This window comes from Dendropsophus ebraccatus, chromosome 11 (genome assembly GCF_027789765.1).
Source record: "Dendropsophus ebraccatus isolate aDenEbr1 chromosome 11, aDenEbr1.pat, whole genome shotgun sequence".
In the NCBI taxonomy this organism is placed as follows: domain Eukaryota; kingdom Metazoa; phylum Chordata; class Amphibia; order Anura; family Hylidae; genus Dendropsophus; species Dendropsophus ebraccatus.
The window spans coordinates 26,700,796-26,727,504 of record NC_091464.1 but is presented as its reverse complement, the minus strand read 5'-3'; the positions used below and the strand labels follow the sequence as shown (position 1 = coordinate 26,727,504).

Genomic DNA, 26,709 nt, shown 5'->3' with positions numbered 1-26,709 from the left:
GGCGTGGCCCAGGCCAGGGCTCTACCCTCTAATAGGCTGATGATGAAAGCCACTTTAGAGCGCTCGGTGGAAAACTGACTACTCAAAAGTTCAATGTGCATGGTGCACTGAGTCAAGAATCCTCTGCACAACTTAGAGTCCCCAGAGTACTTGCTTGGGAGGGCCAGTCGGAGTGAAGAAGAAGCGTCAGGAGGTGGTGTGCACTGGGCAGTAGTCTGCTGCTGTAAGGCGGCAGTGAGTTGCTGGATCTGCTGTGACTGTTTCTGGATTTGTTGCGCCTGCTGAGTGACCACTCTGGCGACGTCACGGAGATCGGGCACCTCGCCGGGATCCATGGTTGGAGCCTACTGTAACGCCCGGAGTAGTGGATCCACTGGACCGGCACCAGCGATGGCACAAACCTCACCAGGGAGCGGAGTCTAAGGGGCCGCTGGTTTTCACCAGAGCCCGCCGCAAGGCGGGATGGACTTGCTGCGGCAGGCGACCCCCAGGTCGCTACCCCTGGCTTGGTTGCTGGTGTCGGCAGGCGAGGCGTGGCAGGAGATGGCACAGGCAATAGTCTGCAGATGAGAGAGCACGTGACAGGCTGGACACGGGAACGGGTGGAGTGACAGGGGAACAGGAACCAGGAACAGGGACTTGGGACCAGGTAACGGACAGGACTCAGGAACAGGGACTTGGGACCAGGTAACGGACAGGACACAGGAACAACAGGGAGCTGGGCCAACCGCTATGGGAAGCATGTAGAGGCTCCAACACAAGGGACAGGGCATGCTGGGATTTATAGGGGAGTGATTGGTGCAACTAACCAATTAGGGACGCACTGCCCCTTTAAATCTGAGACAGCCGGCGCGCGCGCGCCCTAGGGGGCGGGGACGCGCGCGCCGGCCGGCACAGCGGGAGACAGGAGCGTGGAGAGGTGAGGCGCCCCCCGGGGCCGAGGTGATAGCAGCGCCGGGTCCCCGACTATGGACACCGGCTGCTGCATGGGGCAGGAAGCGGTCGCGGCGGCGGCCCGGAACGCGGGACGCCGCCGCGGCTGTGACATTCCTTACCGGACTGATAGGTCAATTCCGTGCACAAACTCTATTGAATCAGAATAGGGCTCATGCACGGAACCAACCTGGTATGGTTATATCCATAGCTATGCGAGCTTTTGGTGGCAGGAGTGACTGCAATAATGATAGGTTAGGATGGGTTCACACTGCGTTTTACAGTGCATTTAATATATCTGCTTTTAAACGGTTACTTTTAACATACACAAAAACGGTAATTTAATTTTTTCTTTTTACAAAGGAAGTCAATGGAAAAACGGATCCAAACAGATGGCATGTATTTTCATCCTTTTTTTCCCCATAATATGTAAACGTTAAACGGACTGCAAAAACACAGTGTGAGCCCAGCCTAAGCTTTAAATGACTGTTGTTATTGTGTAGGTATAGTATACCATGGAACATACCCTAGGTTAACTAAGCATAAAAATATCTAAAAATGTTCTATTCTCTCTCCTTACGCCTAGTCTAATGTTTCCTGATACTGTAGGCACTAACATAATATAACTGATGGATGAGTTACTTGGATGAGCCCTGAGGTATTACTTGCATGGAAACCTAATTACAGTAATTAGAAATTCATTGTTCACTGGTAAGACAAACAGGCATGCCAGGGATGGTGAGAGTGCTGGCACCGCTCGAGGAACCTGCTGTGCGAAGAAAATTATCAACTCGTCTCATAACCAAGTTTTCTAAAGTGTAATCGCTGGATAATAAAATGTTTTGGCAGATTTCTTATACTTTGCGTTTCAATTCAATTCAAGGGGTTAGCCGGTGATAATCTTTTTCTTTTAAATCAACTGATTTCAGAAAGTTATATAGATATGTATTTTACTTTTATTTAAAAATCTCAAGTCTTCCAGTACTTATCAGCTACTGTATGTTCTGCAGGAAATGTTTTCTTTTCAGTCTGACCCAGTGCTCTCTGCTGATATCTCTGTCCGAGACAGGAACTGTCCAGAGCAGTAGCAAATCCCCATAGAAAACCTCTCCTGCTCTGGACAGCAGACAGCACTGTGCCAGACTGCCTCATATGTATCCCTCTCACATAGTACTGATGTTAAAAAAAAATCTTTCTAGATCTGTGCTTAGTAAAGCTACAGTCCATTAAGTCTAGAAGTATGCAGACCCAGGCTATGCTCAAACTATGTACAAAAAACAGAAAAGCGTCCACCTTTTCCATTTAAAAAGACGTCCATTTTTGCCGAGGTTTAATTGACTTCAATGCAATGCAATGGGATGACGGACGTCCAATACACACAGTGTATTAAATAACGGACGTTGTCTATGCAGACGTCAAAATAACGATCATGACAATTATTTTCGGACGCAGATTTTTCAATTATTTTTCATCGTCCTTTCACCGTTTTTACTATTGAATCCAATGGACTGTTCAATTGAAGACACAGCCAAAGGGCGATCAGTCTACCTGACCTAGAATAATGTACCAACAGCTGTTACTGCACTGACAGGCAAACTGCAAAGTGACAAATATCATTTTTCCTTTTCCAAAACGGAGAAGAAAAAAAACATAGTGGGAACACCTCATTCTGTCAAACCCAATCCACAACCAATAGGGAAGAGTCACTAAGCAAAATGTGTAAAAGCTTTACCTATATTGGAGCCCAAAAATTTCCATACATGCTTTTTGTGGTTCACTAGACCAGGAGGCATTTGCTTAGGGTACTATTACACAGAACAATAATCGACCGAATCGGCCTATTATCGCTCCATGTAATAAATACAACGATCATCGGCTGATCGTTGATATAGGTTCTGACCTATTTTCAACGGGCGCTGACCGCGCACCACTACGTGTAATAGCGATGCGCGTTTGGCGACTGATGATATACATTACCTATCTACGTTCCAGGGCTGCTCCTGCGTCCGCTTCTCCCCAGGTCCTGCGCGCTCTAGCTTCAGAGCGGCATGTCAGCTGACAGGCCGCCTGGCCAATCGCAGGCCGCGGCAGTCCCGGCCTGTGATTGGCTGAGTGACCTGTCAGCTGACAGGCCACTCTGAAGCTAGAGCGCGCGGGACCTGTGGAGAAGCGGAGGGCAGGAGCAGCCCTGGAGCGTGAATAGGTAATGTATGTAGTTTAAGTAAGGGCTGCAAGGACATCGGTAACGATGTCCTTGCAGCCACTGTTAAATGATTATCGGGCCATATAATAGGCCCAGTAAACGAGCGACGATCTAGCAGATCACTGCTCGTTTGCAGGTATTATCGGGCCCCCATCGACCTGTGTAATACCAAACCTTAGGTAGGGAGGGGACATGGTCAAGAGAGAAAGAAGCATGGCTGCATATGCAACTTAGCAGAGAAGAGCAGAAAGGCCAACAACTAGGTAGGTATCTAACATGTCTGTGACAATGCATTGCATTTATGTAACTACTGTGAGCTACTGTGATCATTTTAGCCCATGTTCAAGGGATTCTCCAGTCTAAGGCTATGTTCACACTGCGTATGATTCCGTCCGTAGTGCGAACCGCGAATATACGCACGTAGTTTTGAGGTTGATGCTTTCGCTCGAAAGTATACGATATACGCCCGCACAATGCACAGTACGTATGAGCTTACGGCCAGATCATATTCGGCGCCGTGAAAAATTAACAAGACCATTGTTTGAGGACAAAAATGTTGAAACTCACGGCCGTGGATTTCCATGCGGTCCCGTACAAAGCACTTATTTCAGCCAAATTGAACTTGATTTTTCGATCCAAAAGGTTCCGTGTGGTTTACGGGGCTGGGCGGAGATTTCCAAGTAAATGACCTGCCTCAGATCGCTTCGAAACAAGCTAGGGAAGCATAACTGTACTACGGGCGTATGTTCGCGGTTCGTACCCATCCGCCCGCATGTCTATTTTTCCCACGCCCGTAGTTTCAGCCGCACATGTACGGCGGTGTACGATCTACGGACGGAATCATATGCAGTGTGAACATAGCCTAAATAAATGTTTATACTATGCTTCGACTGCTTTCAAGACAAGATGTCAGAGCAGAACCGTCCCACACAGTCAATCTCCGGGTAAGATAGGACGCCGCTGTGGCTAGTGATTGGCTGAGCAGACAGGATATCGCTCTCTGAAGAACAGAGAAGAGATGAGCAATGGGGACATGATCTGCAGGGGACAGGGGTAGGTATAATTTTTATTTTTACAGCAGTCCCTGCATAGAATAAAACATGATACTATTATACCAATGAATGTGTTGTCATTTCCCCTATATGTTTCTTGTTGTAGTTCTGGGTTAATGTAAAATAATAAATTCCTGTATCAAGGAGATAGATGACTAAATATATTTACATTCCATGAGGTTCTTATACAGTGTCAGACTAGGCTATAAGATAAAGGGCAAAGTAAACTGAAAGTAGTAGATGCAGAATATACATAAAATACTGTAGAGTATTAGTAGATTAAATGGGTTATCCAGCAGAAATTTTTCCTTCAAATCAACTGGTGTCCGAAAGTTATACAGATTTCTAATTTACTTCTATTAAAAAATCTTCCCATGCTTATTAGCTGATGCATGTCCTGCAGGAAATGTTGTTTTATTTTCAGTCTGACACTGTCAGTGCATCTCTGGCCTAGACAGGAGAGGTTTGCTGCTGCTCTGCCAGAGATGTCAGCAGAGAGCACTGTGTCAGAATAAAAATAAAACAACATTTCCTGCATGACATACAGCTGCTGATAAGTATGGTAAAATCTGAGATTTTTTTAATGAAATAAATTACAGATCTATATCACTTTCTAACACCAGTTGATTTGAAAGAAAAAGATTTTCAATGGACAATCCCTTTAATACCAAGAAATGGTATTTTACCTCACATGCACTGCACAAAAACATGCTCAATGATGGTATCCAGTCTAATGACCACTTCACCAGTGCCCGGCAATATTATCTGATATTATCCCATATGACCACTTCACCAGTGCCCGGCAATATTATCTGATATTATCCTATATTACCACTTCACCAGTGCCCGGCAATATTATCTGATATTATCCCATATGACCACTTCACCAGTGCCCGGCAATATTATCTGATATTATCCCATATGACCACTTCACCAGTGCCCGGCAATATTATCTGATATTATCCTATATTACCACTTCACCAGTGCCCGGCAATATTATCTGATATTATCCCATATGACCACTTCACCAGTGCCCGGCAATATTATCTGATATTATCCCATATGACCACTTCACCAGTGCCCGGCAATATTATCTGATATTATCCCATATGACCACTTCACCAGTGCCCGGCAATATTATCTAAAATTATCCCATATGACCACTTCACCAGTGCCCGGCAATATTATCTGATATAATCCATATGACCTCCTCATCGGTGATATCATCTGATATAATTCCATACGACCACTTCACCAGTGCCGAGCAATATTATCTGATATTATCCCATATGACCTCCTCATCTGTGACATCATCTGATATAATCATGTCACACTAGCATCCAGTTAAGCCAACTAAACTAGTATCATTTCCTTCCAAGGACTCACTGACGGTATCTGATAATCCCATAATTCTGATGACTAGAGGATATGCCAGTAACCTAATCTTTGTACTGTACAATGCATACAACAAAACAATGTAGATTACTTTTTTTTTTTTTTTTCAAATAAAATGAACCCTGTTGCATGCCCCCCTTTATGTCCTTTCTACCAACAATGGGCAACATCGTCCTGAACTAAAAGTAACTAACACAGCGATCTGCTGTAAACCAGAAAGCCATAGGACACTCGGGTCAGTTTGCTTGCGTTGTCACATGATCAAATTACTAAGATGACATACTAACATAATGAACTCATTCACAAAGGAAGAGAAATCATGGAGCCCATCCACGATTTTGTAATATTAGAGAAATATAGACATTAAAAGCAATTAAAAAAAAAAAATAGTCAACATATACTTTTAAATTCAACCCATTGATTTCAATGGATTAAAAATGGTGCCCATATGCATCCATTAGACATTACGTTGTATTGAGAAAAGACGTGCACAGATAGGAAACATGAATAGAGCCATTTAAACGTATTGGTATTTTTTTTCCATGTATAAAACCAGATGATAATACACAAGTGTGAATGAGCCCTTAGTGTGTGACCGGCATAAAACTCAATACAGTGTCTGGCAGGAGTAGGCTGGTATCTAGCGTATCCAGTTACTATCGTCCATCTTACCTTATGTTGCGCCAATTTGTAAGAATGAAAGGAGACAAGAACTTTTTTGTGCTTCATCACGGCACATTATTTCCAGTGTGAAACAACCTCAGCCGTGCACAGATCACTGGACTGGGAAACCTGACAAACCAGTCTGTCTTGTCTATCCCCACCCAGTAGTACAATGTTTGCCTGTCAGAATAGCAGGCACACCGGCTGTAAATGTCCCTTGCCGCATATTACTGTGCTGTTAGGTGGAATGTGACAGGAAATCTCTTCCTGCAGGACGGACAGGCAGGAATTTTTTTAGTTTTCGGAGTAAGTATAACTCCCATAGTTGCCATACTGGACGAATCATGTAGAGTAAGTTCACATGGGGACAGATATGCGGCAGAGTTTCTGTCAGGATTTGCAAAAGGAAAAACGGTTGTGTTTAAGCCGAGTTTTCTTTACATAAAATAAAAGGGGAAAATTCCTCCGTGAGTCATAGTTACCGTTGTTTTATTGCTACTGGGCTTCATGGCGAATGGGTGTTACATCTGGTGTAGAATAAGTAGTCTAAAGCAGCAGCACCGTTCTAGGAAAAGAAAACGGAATTTAGTGCACGCATTACTAAATCGGACCTAGGTTTGTAAATGTTCCACAAGAAAGAATATGCAGAGACAGCAACTCCAGAACAATGTGAGTGTAATGCACACCAGTGCCAACAGAAGCCTTCAAGCACCTTTGAGTGTGCCGCAATTTTATTACCCATTGACGGCCATTGTTCCCAGTCTGCCAGCTACAAATAATTGACACATCAATTATTTCCACAGCCATAGGGGAACAGTGGCCGTTGTGCAATACATTCTGTGCACAGCGACCCTTATTTCCCATTTGATTTGACACAGTTGTCCTTGTCAAAAAATAATTCACTGTGTGAACATTACACAGTGAACCAATAATAATCCTGCACGGTGATCGGCGTAAATGAAAAATAATACTGAACGACTTGCTGATTTGTGGTCATATCATCGAGCAGATAAACCTTAAAAAAAAGCAAAAAGAAAATGTCCCATCCACTTCATTCTGGTACCGATAAAAACAACAGATCCCAGCGCAAAAAATGAGCCATCACACTTCTGCGTAGATGAAAAAATGATGAGGTTAAAGAAGTTATAATATGGCGATTCAAAACAATTTGTCTTTTAAGTTTTAAAAAGTATATAAACTGCCTATCGCTGTAATCATACTGACCTGCAAAATAAAGATACGTTTTTTTGCAATATAAACAATGTATGAACACAAACCATTAAAGTGACTCTGTACCCACAATCTCCTCCTCCCCCCCCCCTCCCCCGGACCGATCATACCGTCAGATAGCTGCTTTTAATCCAAGATCTATCCTGGGGTCCGTTCGGCAGGTGATGCAGTAATTGTCCTGAAAAACACCCTTTAAAATTGCAGCCCTGTGTCACATTAGCCTAGAGTGTCTGTGCCCTAGGCCTGCACCGCCTCTCCCCTCCTCCCCGCCCTCTTCATCATTAGGAATGCCCCAGGCAGGATTTCTCCTATTCGTTACTTGTATTAAGGCACAGGTGCAGTGTTCAGACAAGAGATGATTAGGAGAAATCCAGCCTGGGGCATTCCTAATAATGAAGAGGACGGGGAGGAGGGATGGAAGGGCGGTGCAGGCCTAGGGCACAGACACTCTAGGCCACCCCAATTTGACACAGGGCTGTAAGTTTAAAAGTTGTTTTCTAGGACAATAACTGCATCACCAGCTGAACGGACCGATATGAGTGTAAAACACTGCAGAATAAGTTAACGCTATATATATATGTATATATAAACATATAAACATAACATATTAATATAACAAATAAAATAAATATAAATAAATAAGACAAATAAATATAAACTAATGTGCCAAAAATCTTGTACAGTGAAAGGGAAAAATTCAAATCCCACAAAGAACATCATCAAGAGTATGTGTTCTCCCATCGATTAAGTGAATTTAGATTGTGAGCCCTAAAAGGGGCAGGGGCCAATATGAGTGTAAAGAGGTGGGGAATAAGTTATATAAATAAAGGAATTATTATTTCACAACTTTGCTATGTGACAATGGGTGCCAAATACAGTATCAAGATGCCCCCAAGGTGCTGTAAAGCAAGAGATGTTTGCAACCCCTAGTTGGATCCTTCATGGGACTCTGTCTCCCAGGCAGTGACACTGTAAGCAGAGATAACAATACAATGCTTTATGATTGAGTTTCTAGCTTATGTATGCCTGCAGGGAAAAGTATTGCATTAGCAGAAGCAATAATACATTAATTTCCAGCGTAATACTATTGTCTGAAATGTTATGTCTATCTTAAATGGCTTAATGGCTTTTAATTAGCCTTTAGCTAATATATCTCAATATGAAATTAATGGTCGGGAACCAAGTCTGTAAACAAGAAACATGAATTCATAGTAGGCTTATTTGTAATGGCAAAACATCTCTTGTTAATACCTCCTCTCCATCCTCTACCTCTGCCCTCAAAAACCAGGACTGTAGATGGGGAGGAATATTTTATGGGGCTTTTCAGTGCTGGACTACGATAATTAAATACTAAGATAATTAAATAATTCCAGTAATATAGAAAATAATTCCCATGGAAAATACTCATTGGTCTGTGTTCTTGATGTTTTTTTTCCAGTAGTTACCATGCTGGTCTATGGGTGTTACTGGTGGAAGGGCCAGATGGCGTGTCTATATTATGTACAGCTGTTAAGCCAATGCTGACTTTTCCAAACAACCAATTGGCACGTTTGGCTGTCCATTCTTGACAAGCAGATCAATCAGACGTTGGGTTAGTACAGTCAGTTCTTTCCCTTCCACTACAATAGTTATTGTATCTCGGACACTACCGGATTCCTTTGTGGGCTATCTCTGTATTCTGACCCAGATGTCTAGCTTATTGGCTTAGCTTAAAGTGATATTGTCATCCCCCTCCCCCCCTTACTCTATGTGCACATGTAATACATACCTACTGTATATAAAACGTGTCTGTGTCTTCTTCCTTCTCGAAAATCGCTTCATTTCATTGGTGGACAGTGTCACCTAGGCGGGGCTACATGGCAGTTGGGCAGATGGGGCCCAACTACTGTGAAGCCATGCCTAGGTGACACTGTCCACCAATGAAATGAAGTGAGAGTAAGGCCCTATTCACATGTCTGCAATTCTGCAGATCCGCAGTTACGGACAGAAAATAGGGTCAATGTATTTCAATGGCCCCATTCACCGTAGGTGTGTACAAGGTTGTGATCAGTGCCACAAAAAAAAAGGGCAGGCCCTAGTGTGAACTGAAAATCCTCCATGGACACACCAATAGAACCCTATGGGATACGTTTTTTCGTGGATGTGATCAGCAAAAAATACGGATCTGCAAATAGTAACTAGTTTATTATTAAGTACACGTTTTCATTTTTACGGATCAGAAAAAAATTACAGATGTAATACGCATGTAATTTTGCAGATTGGGGATGAAAAATTACAGACTCAAATGGTTATTTAGCTTTTTTTTGTACCTGTTTATGTATTTTAAATTCCTTTGGCTTTCAAGTATATTGTGAATACCTTGTATTGACCTTTGCCTTCTTTGTTTCAGTTATGTCAAATCACCTCTACCAGTCGGTGACTACTCTGTAGTAGGGTAGAAGAGAAACGGAGAAGTGAAGTCCATCTTCCTGCCCAGGCGTTAAAGGGTGAAGACCTACATTCCCTAAAGGCGGCCATACACCTTCAACAACTGATGGCTGAATGATCATTCAGCCATCAGTTATCTCTCCCATCCTCCTGACACACAGGAACGTTAGGCATGGCTGAGCAATCCTGTGTTGTCTATGGGGAGGGGAGAGGTACGCCACAGCCAGAGCACTCACTTGGCAAAATCTAGCCAGGCGCACTGATGATAGATCCCCAAACCCCTTTAAATCTGTAAAGAAAATCTGAAAAGGATACATTTTTCTGAACAGAATAACAATTTAAATTGACCTATAATTAGTGTGGGGGGGGAATAGAAGAACAAAAAAATCTAATAGCTCCCAAACAATGTGTCACATATGAAATAATTGTAATCTGTAATTAAGTTGTTTTTGTGGTATGATTTCTTTTTAATTTGTCGGTTTAATAGAAAACTATTGTCTATTGTACGTCAAAATGATACTTTCATTAATAGGAAAAAGCTCAGAAATGCACTTTATTCTCTTACCATTTACATGTTAATTATTTTCGGCGTTATTATTATTCCCCAATAGAACGGAATGACAAGTAGCACTAGTTTCTTATAGTTTTTGGACATGCTTAATAAAGCCCAGTGGGGCGTAAAAAAAAAGAAGAAGAATTGATCATTTTAATGAGGAAGGAAACTGTGTAAAAGAGTTGAATTTACAGTCACATCTCTATGAATATGAGCTCCTCTACATATGGAGGATATGTATCAGCCATTCACCTTGGGACAACCGTCACAAAGAAATACACTGTATAATTTGTATATTATTTTGCATTTTTGATGGACATTTTCCTTTGACCTGTGTGTAATTTTTTTCCTAAACATAAACTGAGGTCAGAACCTGATGATCAACTATAGATAAGTGGCACTAGATCTACTTATCTGTTCCTGCAGAGGAAGTCTATTGCAGATTGTTATTGCAGAACTGACATGACTAGTATGACCTCTTTTTTTAAATTACCCTCCAGTTAACATTAAAGGGGATATCCAGAAAAATAGAGATGATTTCTTCCAAGAAGAGTCTATTACCTGTCCTTAAAGGGAACCTGTCACCCTGAAAGAGCGTGTCAAACCCACCCCAGCCCTCCATACTTACCCACTCCTGCCTGTCCAACTCTCGATATGGGTCCTGTCATCTGGAAATCACTGCCGCTCCTCTATGAGCAAATGAGTAGAGATTAGTCCGATGCCCATAGGAAATCACTGCTCCAGACTCATCGCTGCTCATCTGCATAATGAACGCACAGAGGACTGGCACCAGAAGTGGGACCGGCAGGAGTGGGTAAGTATGGGGTACTTTATCCAGGGGTGAAGTGGGTTTGGCCCGCTCTCCCAGGGTGACAGGTTCCCTTTAAATTGTGTATTATAATAACTCAGCTCCCTTCACTATAGTGGAACTGACTTGGATCTGAGAGAATAGGGTATTTTTCAGACTTCTGAATTACACTGTGCAAGAGATAGACGGCCAAAGAAACCCAGACAGATGAATGGAGTATTTTAACTTTACATTTAACATTTACCATCATTTTTTAAGGTGAACCACGTAGTTGCCTTAAAGGGAACCAGTCACTATGGTTCTCACTCCAGATGAGTGTGCAGCACCATAATAACTGGTGGACACAAAGCTGTTCAAAAACTTCTCTTAGTGACTTAAAGGGGTTGTCTAAACTTAAAGGTGGCAGAAGATTAGACTAAAGAATTCTGCTTCATGGCACTGAGACTTTTTCTCCCCTTTCCTATGCAAGACATATGGGGGGGCAGCTAATTCGCAATCATCGTGTACAGTCGAAACACAGCCTACAAGCATTGTGCAATAGCTCCCCCGTGTCTTGGAAGACTTCATTCCAAGATGGAGAATTTCAGAAAGTTTGCGCCTTTAAATTCTTATCATTGTTAGGTAGGGGGAAAGTATTTTATTCATTTTATATATAAAACAGAGTATGTAAAATGTAGATATAGGTCGATCAAGGAAAAGTTAAAGGGGTTATCTAACGAAAATCTTTTTCTTTTAAATCAACTGGTTTCAGAAAATTATATAAATTTGTAATTTACGTATAAATAAAAATCTCACGTCTTCCTATACTTATCAGCTACTGTATGTCCTGCAGGAAATGTTGTTTTCTTTCCAGTCTGACACAATACTTTCTGGTGACACCTCTGTCCATGACAGGAACTGTCCAGAGCAGGAGCAAATCCCCATAGAAAACCTCTCCTGCTGTGGAGAGTTCCTGCCATGAACAGAGGTGGCACTGTGTCAGACTGGAAAGAAAACAACATTTTCTGCAGGACTTACAGCAGCTTGATATTTTTAAATAGAAGTAAATTACAAATCTATACTTTCTGAAACCAGTTGATCTAAAAGAAAAATATTTTAGCTGGATAATCCCTTAAAATTCAGCCATGTCCCGATTACGCAGCCTCCAAAGAACTAACATATTGCAAGATCCAATTTTCCAGTCTAGTTGGCAACCTGATACAGGAAAATCTAAAGGTTACAATTAATCATCAATGAAAACGAGTATCCCTGCAATATCCAGGATTAAAAAATATTAGTCACAGACATGATGGACGATGTAGTGAAGAATTCTATAAAATAACCCAGTATAACAATGTCATATACCGCAGTGATGATAAAATCCTGGCATGAGGAATTGTTATTTTAAAATCTTAAAAACATATAAAATGAGAATACAAAAGGTTTTTCTCGGTAGAGACATATATGGCCTATTTACAGGATATTCTGTAAGCATTTAATAGATGGCGTCTGCCCTCTGAGACATCTAGTTATCAGGAGAATGGGGGTCTGGTTCAGCTGGAGCAGAGATGGCCTCAGGCATGCTGGGACACCTTTCTATTCAATCTCAGCTCGGATACAGCAGCTGACGCCTCACCTGGCAGAACAGGGGTCATTCAGGCAGAAATAGGTGGCTGTGTATGCTGAGAATTGCTTCATTCAAGTCTAGGGGAGTTACAGAAACAGCCCAGTATGAGTCCTATTAGACTAAGCGATATTTTAATGATTATCGATTAACAATCGCAATTGAGATAATTGTTCGTTAACCTAAAATTGTTCCCCATATTACACAGAACGATAGTTGTTAGTTACTATAATTGTTTACACCAGGGCTAACGCTACGGCTGTCCAGGCATGATGGGAATTGTAGTTTTGCAACAGCTGTAGGGCCGAAGGTTCCCCATCCCTGGTTTTCTCCATCTAATTCCAGCAAATGAAGGAACGATGTGGAATTTACACAAAGATTTATCTGACAGATTTTTGAAGCCAAAGCCAGGAATGGACTATAAACAGAGAACAGGTCATAAAGGAAAGACTGAGATTTCTCCTCTTCTCAAATCCACTCCTGGCTTTGGTTTAAATAATCTGTCAGATAAATCTCTCTGTGTAAACACAATGTTACTCTGAATGATTAGTGAATGAATGCAGAATTTCAGCGAACAATTCGAGAACGATTAACAATGATTTTGGTGTCAGCACCAAACAAAAGATGAACTATTCCTCGTTGGTCGTTTGTTCGTTGCCTGCATTTACGGCCCTAATACACTGAGTGATAATTGGCCGAATCAGGCCGATTCGGACGATTATCGCCCCATGTAATAAAGACAATGATCAGCCAATGACAACAATCATCGGCTGATCATTTCTTTAGGTTTGATACCAAAATCATTGTCTGCCGACTGTGCATCACTACGTATAATAGCGATATGTGGCCGATCAATAACATTACCTCTCCACGCTTCCGGTATTTTCTTGCCCTCTGCTTGCTTCCCAGCACCGCGGCTGCAGCTTTAAGCAGTCCCTGAGCTGAAAGGCCGCTTAGCTAACCACAGCCCGTTGTGGTCCCAGACAGTGATTGGCTGAGCAGCCTGTCAGCTCAGAGACCCCTTGAAGCTACAGCTGATAGTAAACAATCAGAGAGCAGGAGAAGACGGGGAGTTCAGAGAGATAATGTATAACAGTTAAGGGCAAGGGCTGCACAGACATCACTAATGATGTCCGTGCAGCCCTTGCTAAACGATAATCAAGCCGTGTAATAGACTCAGTAAAACAACGCTGACATAGCAGATCTGCGCTTGTTTACATTATCGATGCCATCTAATAGGACCCTTACTTGAAACAATTATGGCCTAAATTTGAACAATATAGCCATAATTTACACAGTAATCATCCTGTGTAATAGAGCCCTAAAACTCCTGTCTTTCAATAGATGAGGGTGTAAGAGGGCACTTTACTTATCAGACATGTTTGGCATATTTCTTGGCTATGTCTACTGGTGGAGAATAACCCTTTAAAAGCCGAATATGTGCTATAGCGGATTCTCTCTCACTGCGGTGCTTCAGTTGTTTCTCCTAAGGATTTTCCAGCTACAAATGAAGACGTCCCAGAAGGAGGTAGATGCCAAAGCTCTGCTGTTTTCAGACATGCTCTGTGTTTTCCTATCATTTGTCTCTTTATGATGGCTGCAGTCACACCGCTCCACCGAAGAAGACAATTCAACATGAAAGAAAGGAAAAAATTTGCAAACAAATAGGAAGAACACAATATTAAAGCCCCAGCTTCTGCTTTGTACCGTCACACGTCAGTGGCCTCCGCTGGGTGTTCTGCTAGTCATGTAGAGAACAGCAGTCTGCCTGCTTTGTTCTAATCCATGTGTTTGAATACCTCATTGTCCTGTCTATGGGGTGAACCAAGGCACCAAATATAATATCCTAGTAAACAAGAGCAACATGATACAAAACACAGCGACAATGTAATTGCCACAATAAGTCGTATACTGAAGCTTGGAAAGGTCTGTGTTTTCAGCACATAAAAGCTTCATTCCTGCAACCTTTTTGCCCTGTTGTTTTGCCCTGTTTGAATATACTGGAAAAAAAACATCAATTCACCGAAAACCTCTACATATAGATGAACCAGAAAATCTATGATATCTTATCCATCAGCCAAAAACTTGATTCAACCCTCCCTTCCCATACGCATGCACATTTGGTGAGGCTATGTGCACACTGAGGAATTGTAGAGAAATTGTAAAGGAAAGTTTTCTGCTTGAAATTCCACGCCTGGGGTATGTGCACACTGAGGAAAAGGCGAGGAATCAGGTGAGGAATTGAAGAGGAATTTCAGCTTGAAATTCCTCCTGTAAAATATGTACAGAGCAAAGTCCCATTGTGTTCAATGGGTTTTCTGCTCTGTTGTTAACACTGTAGAATTTCCGAGCAGAAATTTCTGCTGTAGATCTGCTAGAGGAATCCTATAGAAGTCAATGGGGGGCTTAAATTCTACCTGAAAACTTTCTGCTTCAATTCCTCGAGAATCCTCTGGCAGAATTTGAGCTGAATGCAAGCAAAATAAGCCCAAAGAATTGACATGTCAGGGTATGTGCACACTGAGCAATTCTCAAGGAACTGAAGCAGAAAGTTTTCAGGCAGAATTTAAGCCCCCTCCTTGAGTGGAGTGGAGAGGGGAGGAAGCGGGCGAGCGCGCGTGCCCTCTGCTTCACTCACAGTGAGACACTGAGCACGGCGGGATTCCGTGGCAGAGAATTCCGATGTTCTTGCTTAGTGTGAACGGGGCCTTTGGGCGGATTCTGCTAGCGGAATCCAATAGAAGTTAATGAGGGCTTAAAATTTTCTTGAATTCTGCTTGCCTTCCGCGTAAATTCTGCTCAAATTCTTCCAGAGCTGAAAAGGTGAGGAATTCCAAGCAGAAAACTTTCTGCTTCAGGCTATGTGCACTGTGCACACTGAGAAAAAGGCAGGAATTCAGCTTGAAATTCCTCCCATAAAATATGTACAGAGCAAAGTCCTATTGTGTTCAATGGGTTTTCTGCTCTGTTGTTCACACTGCAGAATTTCCGAGCAGAATTTTCTGCTGAAGATCTGCTAGAGGAATCCTATAGAAGTCAATGGGGGGCTTAAATTCTGCTTGAATTCTGCCTGAAAACTTTCTGCTTCAATTCCTCGAGAATTGCTCAGTGTGCATATACCCTTAATTCCTCGAGAATTGCTGTGTGCATATACCCTTAATTCTTTGGGCAGAAAGCGGATCTGCGGCAGAAAATCCTGTTCAGAAATTCTGCAGTGTGAACAAGAGAGCAGAATTGAACACAATAGGACATGGCTGTGTACATATTTTACAGGAGAAATTTCAAGCTGAAATAAGAGCGGATTTCTTTTCAATTCCTTACCTTTTCCTTAGTGTGCACATAGCCTGAATTAGGGGAAGGGAGTAGACTGCTTACAGCAGTCTTTTTCCAGGCAGAAAAAGAGAAATAAGCATTGTCATTCTCCTACACCCCTGCCCAAACCTCCCCCCGCCTCGCTTGGACATCATCTGCAGCGGGAGGGAAGAGCTGAGAGACCCCTATACACCTCAGAAGATAGTCAGCCAGTCCTGTCAACTCTGTAGACATTACTTGATTGTATAACGGGGCCTTTAACCCTCGAGAACAGACATGATTAAGCAAAAAAAAAAAAAAACCTGAGCTCTTTAGACAGTCACACATTGAAGGCGCAGACTTTGATTTACTAAAAGCGTTATCGCCCCAGAGAGCTAGCCGCCACTTGTCTCTATCAGGAGCGCAGCTGGTATTGGGTAGATAACAGGCCAGTAAATGGCACGGCATAATAACTAGTGTTCCATAAAACAGGCCAGAATCCCAATGAGGCTCCGCCAGATTCTCTGCTCTCTTCTCAGATGGTTTTAGAACTTTGCTTCTTTGATAAAAGGGAATAAAAGAACAGTCCGGCATAGATGGAATCGGTTTCATGCATTTTTAACCAGCGATGTCTGCGTGCAGAATTCTTATCTTTTCCTGTCCGGTATTTGTTTTCTGGGAAGGAGAATCCCATGGAAACTGGTTTCTCACATATATATCTACATTGACATACTGTGGGGGAGATTTATCAAACATGGTGTAAATTAAAACAGGCTCAGTTGCCCCTAGCAACCAATCAGATTCCATCTTTCATTCCTCACAGACTCTATGGAAAATGAAAGGTGGAATCTGATTGGTTGCTAGGGGCAACTCAGCCTGTTTTAATTTACACCATGTTTGATAAATCTCCCCCACTGTGTATAGATTATGTGGGGTTAATTTGTTATAAAACTTAGTGCCTCACTCATACATAGGACATATGCCGAATTTGTACAACTCACACATGGCCCTCATATATAAGGTATAAGGTACATGCCACATACATACCACTCATATACAGGACACATGCTACAGGTCTATAGTATATTCAGCATTTTTTTATTGCCTGCTCTGCTTTAAATGGTTCCCCTCCTTCTATTTCCTCAGCATCTAAGTGTACCCCCTATCCCTGACATGTCAGTGGGATATTGCCTCCTCCGCACCCGCCAGGGCATGGGCATCATGGCGCATGGTGCTTCTACAGTACGCCGGAAGAGCGATGTACTTGGCTCTTTCCGTCACTCCATAGGAATGAATAGAGCTGCAGGTCACGTGCCATTCCCGGGGCTCTATTCATAACAGAGCCAGTGGGGTCCAATATGGAGATAGCTGGGGGGTTCAGGGGTCGGACCCCCTGCAATCTCCTACTTTTCTCCTATCCTGTGGATAGGGGAAAAGTTAATTTTTCCCAGAATACCCCTTTAAAACAATGGCCAGTTTGCCTTAAAAATAATTGCACTCAATGGGAACAACAGCTACGGACGCACAAATAATTGACATATCAATTATTTGCAACCAGTAATGCAGAAACAATGGCCGTTGTTCGCGCTCTGTCCACAAAACGTATGGCCGTTCTGGCAATGCATGGACTTCAATTGTTAATTGGAATGCAGGCACATGCAAATGTGCCAGCAATCCAAATAAAATAAAAAGATGGTCCTGTGGCTGATATGATAATATCGGCCACAGGAACATGTCAAACAGCAGCCGTTCTTTGTAAACTGTACCAACATAGCCTTAAAGGGAAATTAGCAGCAGGTTAGAAGACTCCAACCTGCTGTTATGCTCCCATAATGCACAGGACACTGAGAAGGAAAGTAATTTTTGTACCTTCATTCTCAGCGACATTTTCGCTCCCCGCTCTGTGTCAGTGAAAAAGACGTGCCCCATAGACTTACATTATGAGGCCATCCAATCACGAGACACAGAGCTGGGTGAAGACCGTGCCGAGTATAGACTTCTGCCCGGCTCATTTTCACAATTGGTCAAGGTCTGAAGACCGGACCCGGACCAATTAAAACTTTAGATTTTTTTGTCTGTCAAAGCCTTTTTGTGATGACAGTGCCACTTTAAATATTCCATTTTCTTATATGTAAATTAGGCAATCCACCTGACTCGCCTACCCTGATGAACATTCATCGAGAGCTATGCAATGATGACGCCACTGCAGAGCGCCACCTCAATATACACAAGGAGACAGCTGTCTGACAGGAAGGATGAGTCTGTAGTCCCGCCCCCAGTGCACCAAATTGCCTAATTTATATACTAATGATTTATACTAACTGATGATGTTATGAACATGGTGCTTTTAGGATAAAGGTAAGAAATTTGCCTTCAGCCCCCAGTGATATAGGAACTTAACAGCAGTCTAATGTCTTAATTTTATTTCTACAGGATACTATGTAAAATACTACTGGGGGGAAAAAAACTAAGAAAAACCCAATTAACTATTGAACCGAAAAGATTGTGGACAGAGAACAGAACATTTCCCATGGGTCCAAGGTGTTTCTAAATAACCTTCCCCCTGTTCTGTTCCATTCTCAGTCATGATAAGGCAATGTCACAAAGTGCTTAGAGCTGCAAATATAGATTAGAGTTTTGTCACCAATACAAGAGTCTCTGGACACAGATCACTGAAGAAGTAGTTGCCAGATTTTATGGTGTGATCGTTTTTTTACATTCATGTATCCACAGGCAACTATAGTGTTAAATTAATTGTGCCTCTTTATGGTGATGATTAGGAAATCAGTAACATCTCACCTGAGCACAGCTAATATACCTTTTAGATCACCCTATCTCTGTTCTTCTAAAGCTTAAAGGGGTACACCAGTAAAAAAATCAATTCAACATGAGTCAGAAAGTTATACAAATTTGTAAATTACTTCTATTTAAAAATCTCAAACTTTCCAGTACTTATCAGCTGCTGTATGCCCTGCAGGTCTGTAGCAGTATAGTGGTTTTCTGGTTCAAGAGGTTTTCTATGGGGATTTGCTATAGCTCTGGACAGTTCCTGTCACAGACAGAGGTGGCAGCAGAGAGAACTGTGTCAGACTGGAAAGAATACACTTTATGCAGGGCAAACAGCATCTGATAAGTACTTGAAGGATTGCAATTTACAAATTTGTATGACTTTCTGACACTAGTTCATTTCAAAACATGAATTATTCTATAAAAGTCTATGGAGAGAGGAGGGAGAAAAATTGAAAGAGTTGCAATAAGAGATGGAGAGGGGAGAAGGCTGCTGGGGGAAAAAAAAAACATATGCAAGTCATATAATGACGTGACATACATGTGCATGGCAGCTTATTCTTTAAAGGTCACCTGAAAGTACAGGTACACTTTATGTACTTGCTGCCTAATTCTTACATAAGCCCTTACTTGGAACAGCTTAAACTGGAGAGAACTGAAGCAATTTCAGTTACTTTATATACGTGCTCACACATGTGAGGTCTAGATTGTTCATCACAATGCAGTAAATGGTTATTTCTGGCACTTTAGTAACTTAATAGTTTTTGTTCTATTTTCTTTTCATCTTTTACCTTTAGGCTATGTTCACACACTGTACAAACAACGGCTGTTCCGCTGTGAATGTCCCTTGTTTAACGCTATCTATAGCCGCAATTAGTGATCATGACTCCGACCACTGAATGGCTGAACTGTCTTGAGACATCACGTCTCAAGCCGCAGCTCAGACCAGGAAGCTGCCGCGGGATGGGAGAACGGGACAGCGTGATCCAGGACCCGGCGCTGGAACGGGGGAGGTAGGTGACCGGCGGCTTCTATATCCACCCCTTCCACGGCTATACCCTAAAAATAACCCCAGCCTGGAGAACCACTTTCAGGGGGTGCTGAACATTTCCAAGTCCTGAATTTGGAAATATTTGGTAGCCCCAAAGAGAATAAATGGGGTGCTGGCCATGCACATGTGGTGTACACCGTTCAGAAAGAGTAGGATCTCCTCTTCTCCGCTATGTGCAGGAGAGATCAGGTAGATGAGTAATACGAGGACGAGGAGGGGGCGCCAGAGGAAGGCCCAGCATGAAAAGAGGTGTAAAAAGGAAGCATGTTTCCTGGCAACTATAGGATCCGATGCTCCTCTATCTAACACCACAGGTACTGAGAATGGGGGGGTTGGGGCTGTGATTAATTTAACGAACATAACACTAACAGATGGGTGCATTTCTTTGTTGACTAAGGGTTTAAATTTTTGTTTGGGTTCTGATTTTGATTTCACGTAGTTTCAGCTAGAATTGCATAATGGTATAAGAAAATTAAATTTGAAAAAATACTTTTTCAATAGACCACAATTAGCTGATCAGGAGACATCCATAGCAGAACAGCCTATACATGTAGGCCCTTTGGGGTTCAGCCTTAGTCCACACTTTGACTCCCAAGATAGAGAGATACTAACTGCACTTATGGAATTACAGGGCATCGCTCCCGATGAACATACTCAGGAGGAAATTTTCAGAGGTTCAGTAGAGTCCACGTTTAATCCCCCCTTGTCCTCCGGCTCACTTTTAGACCAGTTTGAACGCAATGTACTGCGTGAGGTCAAGTCGTTGATCTATCCGCAGGCAGAGAAAAATTTGTCAGAAGCCGAATTATCGGCACTGAAATGGTTAAAATCTAGGAAAGATATCATAGTGAAGCCGGCGGATAAGGGGGGCAACGTGGTTCTGTTAACTGAGGAATACTATGTGGAAGAAGCTATGCACTTGCTAGGGGATGGGACCACATATGAAAAATTGAGTAAAGACCCGACAACGGGATACCTCACTAAACTTAGATCCCTGTTAAGACAGGGGGTGGAAAAGGGGTTTATGCGCAAAAAATTTGCTGAGAAACTTATGGTGGAATTCCCCAGTAACCCTTATTGGTATTGGATCCCCAAGGTCCATAAATCGATGGAGCATCCCCCTGGACGACCCATCGTTGCGGGCCGGGGTTCGGTTACAGAACCGGTATCAAAATACCTCGACTGGCTATTACGTCCATTGTTAAAAGGTGTCCCCTCTTTCCTACGTGATACTAAAGATCTGCTAGCTATACTTGACCAGTTTGAGTGGTCAGAGGGATTGTCGTTGGCGAGTGTAAACGTCGAGAGCCTGTACACCCGCATCCCGCAGGATGCCGGTGTACAGGCTGTGCGACGTCGACTCTTGCATAGTGGGAGGTGTGAACCAGAATTTGCGGGGTACATTTGTGAGCTACTTGGGTTTGTCCTTCATCATAATGCGTTCCAGTTCGCTGTCCAATGGTTTGGTCAGCGGGCTGGGATGGCGATGGGGACGCCAGTGGCACCTACTTTCGCAAACTTATACCTAGCTGAACTGGAAGATGAAATTATCTTTAATGTACAAAACCCCTTTATATCTAAGATAGCCTTGTACTTAAGATATATAGATGATGTCCTGTTGGTGTGGGCGGGCTCAGAAAATGAGTTCAACCAATTTGTTCAATACATCAATATTAACACATATAATATGTCATTTACAGCCATCTATGGTAATAAAAAACTTGATTTTCTAGATGTACACTTGGAACTCCAACAGGGAGAATTAAAAGTAACTGGTTACCGTAAAAGCACAGCCACAAATATGTTACTAAATTATAAGAGCTATCACCCCCATCATGTAAAACAGTCAGTGCCGTATGGACAGTTTGTACGCCTTCGCAGGATAAATAATTGTGATGAGCAATATGAACAACAAGCTAATGATCTCAGTAAGAGGCTATTGGACCGTGGGTATCCCAAAGAAGTCATTGACAAGGCTAGACTAAGAGCAGGGACATTAGAGCGCTCTCAGCTTATTTACCGGAGGAAGAATAGAGGAAGTAAATTGGATAGATTTGTCTTCTCTTTTAGACATAGTCCTATGGATAAAACAGTGAGATCTATAATATACAGATACTGGAATTTACTGGAAGGTGAGGAATCATTACAGGAATATGTTAAAAGTAAACCCTTATTAACATTTAAAAGATGTAGGAATATTCGTGATGAATTAGTTCAGGGACGGTTTAAAAATTCATTGGAGGTGAGACATAAAAATACATGGTTGGGTCATAAAAAGCTAGAAGGAAATCATAAATGTGGCCATTGTAGTTTCTGTGGACATCTAAATGAGAGTTATACAGTGCGGCTAGGTGGTCTAACATGGCAGGTACGTGATTTTATTACTTGCCGCACGGCATTCGTGGTCTACGCACTTTTATGCAGCTGCGGTTTCTACTATATCGGGAAGACCACCCGCCCACTGTATCAACGATTTGCCGAACATGTACGCTCTCTGAGAACAGGCAAAGGCTGTCCGAGAGTAATTTCACATATGCGCGCAGCGCATAGCGGTAATCCGTCGGCACTGCGTTTTATGGGTCTACTGCAGGTTAAGAACTCCCTGGCAGGAGGTGGTAGAGACAACAGGCTGATTAAAAAGGAAACGGAGCTGATCCTAAAGATGGAAGCACTCGGACCACTGGGTCTGAATGATCGTTCCGATTTACATGGTTATTATTAATTGGTATCACTGCTGAAAGTTATGTAACGTTCTATGTTCTTTTAAATAAGTTATGTGGATTTTTAGATGTGTGTATTTATGTAGTAATTAGTACGTCTTTAAAAGGACTGTGTAACGTAGTGACGTCAGGGCCGAGAGGAAGCGTGCGAGCTAAGCACGTGAAACAGGCTGTCGCCCATTCACCTGTCTGCATCTATGTATCTGTGCTATATGTGAATAAAGTAAGCGAACTTGATTAAGAAGCTGTGGTGAGTGCCTTGACATTCTGGTCTCTTTGGACTATGCTAGATGAGTAATATGTCTGACATTCTAACATTTCACACCACATTAAAAGATCAGTTTACACCACTAATGCCTAATCTTATAGATGGCTTCTTAAAGGGGTTTTCCAATTTAAAAAATACTTGTTCCCTAGTAGCCCAGTACGGCATTCGACTCTATCCGGTGGCCTCATTGAGGATAAAAGGAGCTACGGGTCACAGTCGGGTCACCGACAGAGATATCGGGGAGATATCAGACACGGAGGTCGGACACCCTGCAATCTCCTACTTGTCCGCTATCTTGTGGATGGGGACAGATATTTTTATATTGGAAAACCCCTTTAATAAAGGAATACTTTAGGTGATAGATTGCCTTTAATGTAAGGGCCGATTCGGAAGAATATCGCTCCGTGTAATAAAGACAACGATCAGCTGAAGACAATGATCATGACTAACTAAATCATCGGCTGCTGACCGAGCATCACTACATGTAATAGCAATATGAAACCGATGGCTGATGACTGTGTAAAGAAAATAAGAAAGTTTATACTTACCTGTCCACGCACCCCGATGCTTCGCAGTAGCGGATTATAATAGGTCTGTTTCGGGCAGTAGCCCGGGGCCCTGAGCTCCTGGGGGGTCCATGGCCACCAAAACAGACTTATACTTTAAATGGTTTATTGCCCCTGGCTACAATTCTGTCATGATTTGCAAATAATCACTGCTTTTTTACCTCAATTTTGCATAGATGAGGGCATCATGACACTATCTATCCTGTACTATGAACACTATGCTAGTGTTGCCATAGTTACAGTGGGGTGGAGGGGCCCAGGCCTGGTGAACAGCCATGCTAAAGTTAATCCACCCCTGGTGCTTCTGCCCACTCTCCGATATCTTCATGATTTCTGTCTGCTGCCTGCAGCCACCTGAAGTGAAAGACCGCTCAGCCAATCACTGGCTGAGATGGGACAGTGACTGGTTAAGTGGCCTGTCTCTTCAGAGACTGACTCGGCAGTTCTCTCAGCGGCTGTTGGCAGCGGGTAGAAGCACCAGGGAGCGTGGAGAGCTATATATATACTTTATTATTTTACACTAGGCTGCACAGACATCGCTTGTCCTTGTCACACGATTATCGAGCCATGTAATAGACTCAGTAAACAAGCGCCAATCTAGCAGATCAGCGCTCGTTTATCTTACTGATCGGGCCGTGTAATACGGCCCTATATCACCGTATTCCTGTAATAGAAATCTTTGAGCGGTGTGTGGGTGCTCTACAGGTTTCCAGATCACTGGATTTCTCCTATGAAGTTTTGTATTGTCCTGTACAGTTTTTCCTCACGTCAAGAAGCTGTTACACTAATGTGGTGTTAGTGATGGTGCGACAACGTAGTAACAGATTTTCCGAAGCAATTAAGTATGTGTCACTGTTTTACCTCTCACTGCTTAAAGGCTTCTATAGCCCATAGTGTATGCATGCCTGCACCGCCCACAGGAGCCTGACTACAGAAACAGCAATTACCCAAGGCAGAGGGAAGGATTCCAACCTCTGAATAGGTATTAATTGTAATGTTCTCCTTATGCTCCATGTATAATAGTTAATGTGTGCCGGTATATTTTCCTTCATAAAGGAACTGATCAAGAGAGTCTAGCAGAATGTATTCTATTCTTAATATCAGAACAATTATGTTCTACCTAAATGACGCTATTTAGACCTTTCCAGCATGGATTCACAATGGCTGCTCCAATGTATTATGTCATTGTAAAGAAATGTAAAACTTTTACAGCACCTACTAGAAATGTATACAGATTTGTAAATGACTTAGATTTAAAGGGGTTGTCCAGCGAAAATCTTTTTCTTTCAAATCAACTGATATCAGAAAGTTATATAGATTTGTTATTTACTTCTAGTAAAATAATCTCAGGTCTTCTCATACTTATTAGCTGCTGTATGTCCTGCAAGAAGTGGTGTTTTATTTTCAGTCTGAGACAGTGCTCTCTGCTGACATCTCTGGCCGAGACAGGAACTCTGTCTCTGTTTTCTATGAATCCCCATAGAAAACCTCTCCTGCTCTGGACAGTTCTTGTCTCGGCCAGAGGTGGCAGCAGAGAGCACTGTGTCAGACTGAAAATAAAATTTCCTGCATGACATACAGCAGCTAATAAGTATGGGAAGACTTGAGATTTGTTTAATAGAAGTACATTACATTACATAACTTTCTGACACCACCCCTTTAAAAAATAAATCACATCTTCTGGTACCTATCAGCTGCCGTATATCATGCAGGAATTGGTATATTCTTTCCAGTCTGAGACAGAGCTCTCTGCTGCCATCAATGTTCCTGACAGGAACTGTCTTCTGTGGGGATTTGATGCTGCTCTGGACAGTTCCTGTCATGAACAGAGGTGGCAGCAGAGAGCACTGTGTCAGAATGGAACGAATACACCACTTCATGCACCACAAACAGCAGCTGATAAGTACTGGAAGATTTTTAAAAAATATATTAAATAGAAGCATTTTAGAACTCTGTATACCTTCTGACACTAGTTAATTTGAAGGAAAAAGAAATAAATTAACCAGAATACCCCTGGTTAGGCTGCATTCACACGTTAAGTGATTTCCAAGGGTCCGTGGATGAAGTCTGCTATCTACCTCCGTGATCCGTGAAAAACCATCCGTGATTGCATCCATGTCTGTGTTTTTCAAGGATCTGTTTAAAGCTTTTTAAATTACACCGATTACATTGCATCTATGTTTTTCACGGACTGCACAGATGTCAAATCCGTGCAATCCATGAAAAGCACGGATCTCATAGGGGGACATGTATCATCAGGCTATTTTTTTTTTTCAGCGTAAAGAGTCAATTTGCGAATAAAATATTTGCAAATCGGCTCTTTACGCCGGGTATGCCGGGAGTGGGGAGGGGGTGTGGAGGGGGCGGAACGGGGGGCGTGGACTCGTAGTCTGCGCGATTTATCTTTTTTTTTTAAAGATACTCCGAAAACCTACTCCAGTCCGCCTCTACATAAATCTCCGTAGCGCCGGAGATGCGGGGGCATTTTCTGCGCCGGACTTAATAAATGTCCCCTATAGACTTCTCTGGGGGAATCTGTGCCATAATCTCGTCCGAGTTATGACATGTCCTATTCTTTCACAGAATGGATTGCGGATCCGTAAAAAAACGGAATGTGTGAATAGCGCAATAGAAAGCAATGGGTATAACATTGTCCGTGATCCCAGATAGCTTCACCGAAGTAAATACATTTTTCCATAGAAAAAAATAGGCATCCGCTTCCAGCAACTGGGATTTGTCTAGTCTTGGATGAGTATATAGCATATTCTAATCAGAGGTGGATAAACCTATTACTTGTTTGCCTTTCATTATAGGGTTTGACTTATAATACTGCAGTCCAGGAGAGAAGAGAAGATTAAAGGGGTTGTCCAGTGAAAATCTTTTTCTTTCAAATCAACTGGTGTCAGAAAGTTATATAGATTTGTGATTTACTTCTAAAGAAAAGAAAACACAATTTCCTGCAGGACATACAGCAGCTGATAAGTACTGGAAGACTGGAGATTTTTAAATAGAAGTAAATTACAACTCTATATAACTTTCTGAAACCAGTTGGTTTCAAAGAAAAAGATTTTCGCTGGAGTACCCCTTTAAGATCACATCTGGAAGGGTCACATTGACACTAGAGCCTCCCACTATAAACCCATGTATACACAGTAGCTA

At 42.4% G+C, this 26,709-nt stretch overlaps 1 protein-coding gene across 4 annotated transcripts in view; it reads right to left on the bottom strand.

Annotated features, from left to right (window-relative positions):
* The window catches only part of SYTL5 (synaptotagmin like 5), a 159,590-nt gene that overhangs the window by 92,891 nt on the left and 39,990 nt on the right, over positions 1 to 26,709 (bottom strand). For 3 of the 4 annotated variants that reach the window (XM_069945559.1, XM_069945562.1, XM_069945561.1), the window contains exon 1: positions 6,256 to 6,343. The gene's annotated coding sequence lies outside the window, so the exon portion shown is untranslated. Of the gene's footprint in view, positions 1 to 6,255; positions 6,344 to 6,728; positions 6,812 to 26,709 lie in introns of those variants that run through there. The other variant, XM_069945560.1, reaches the window with a different exon arrangement.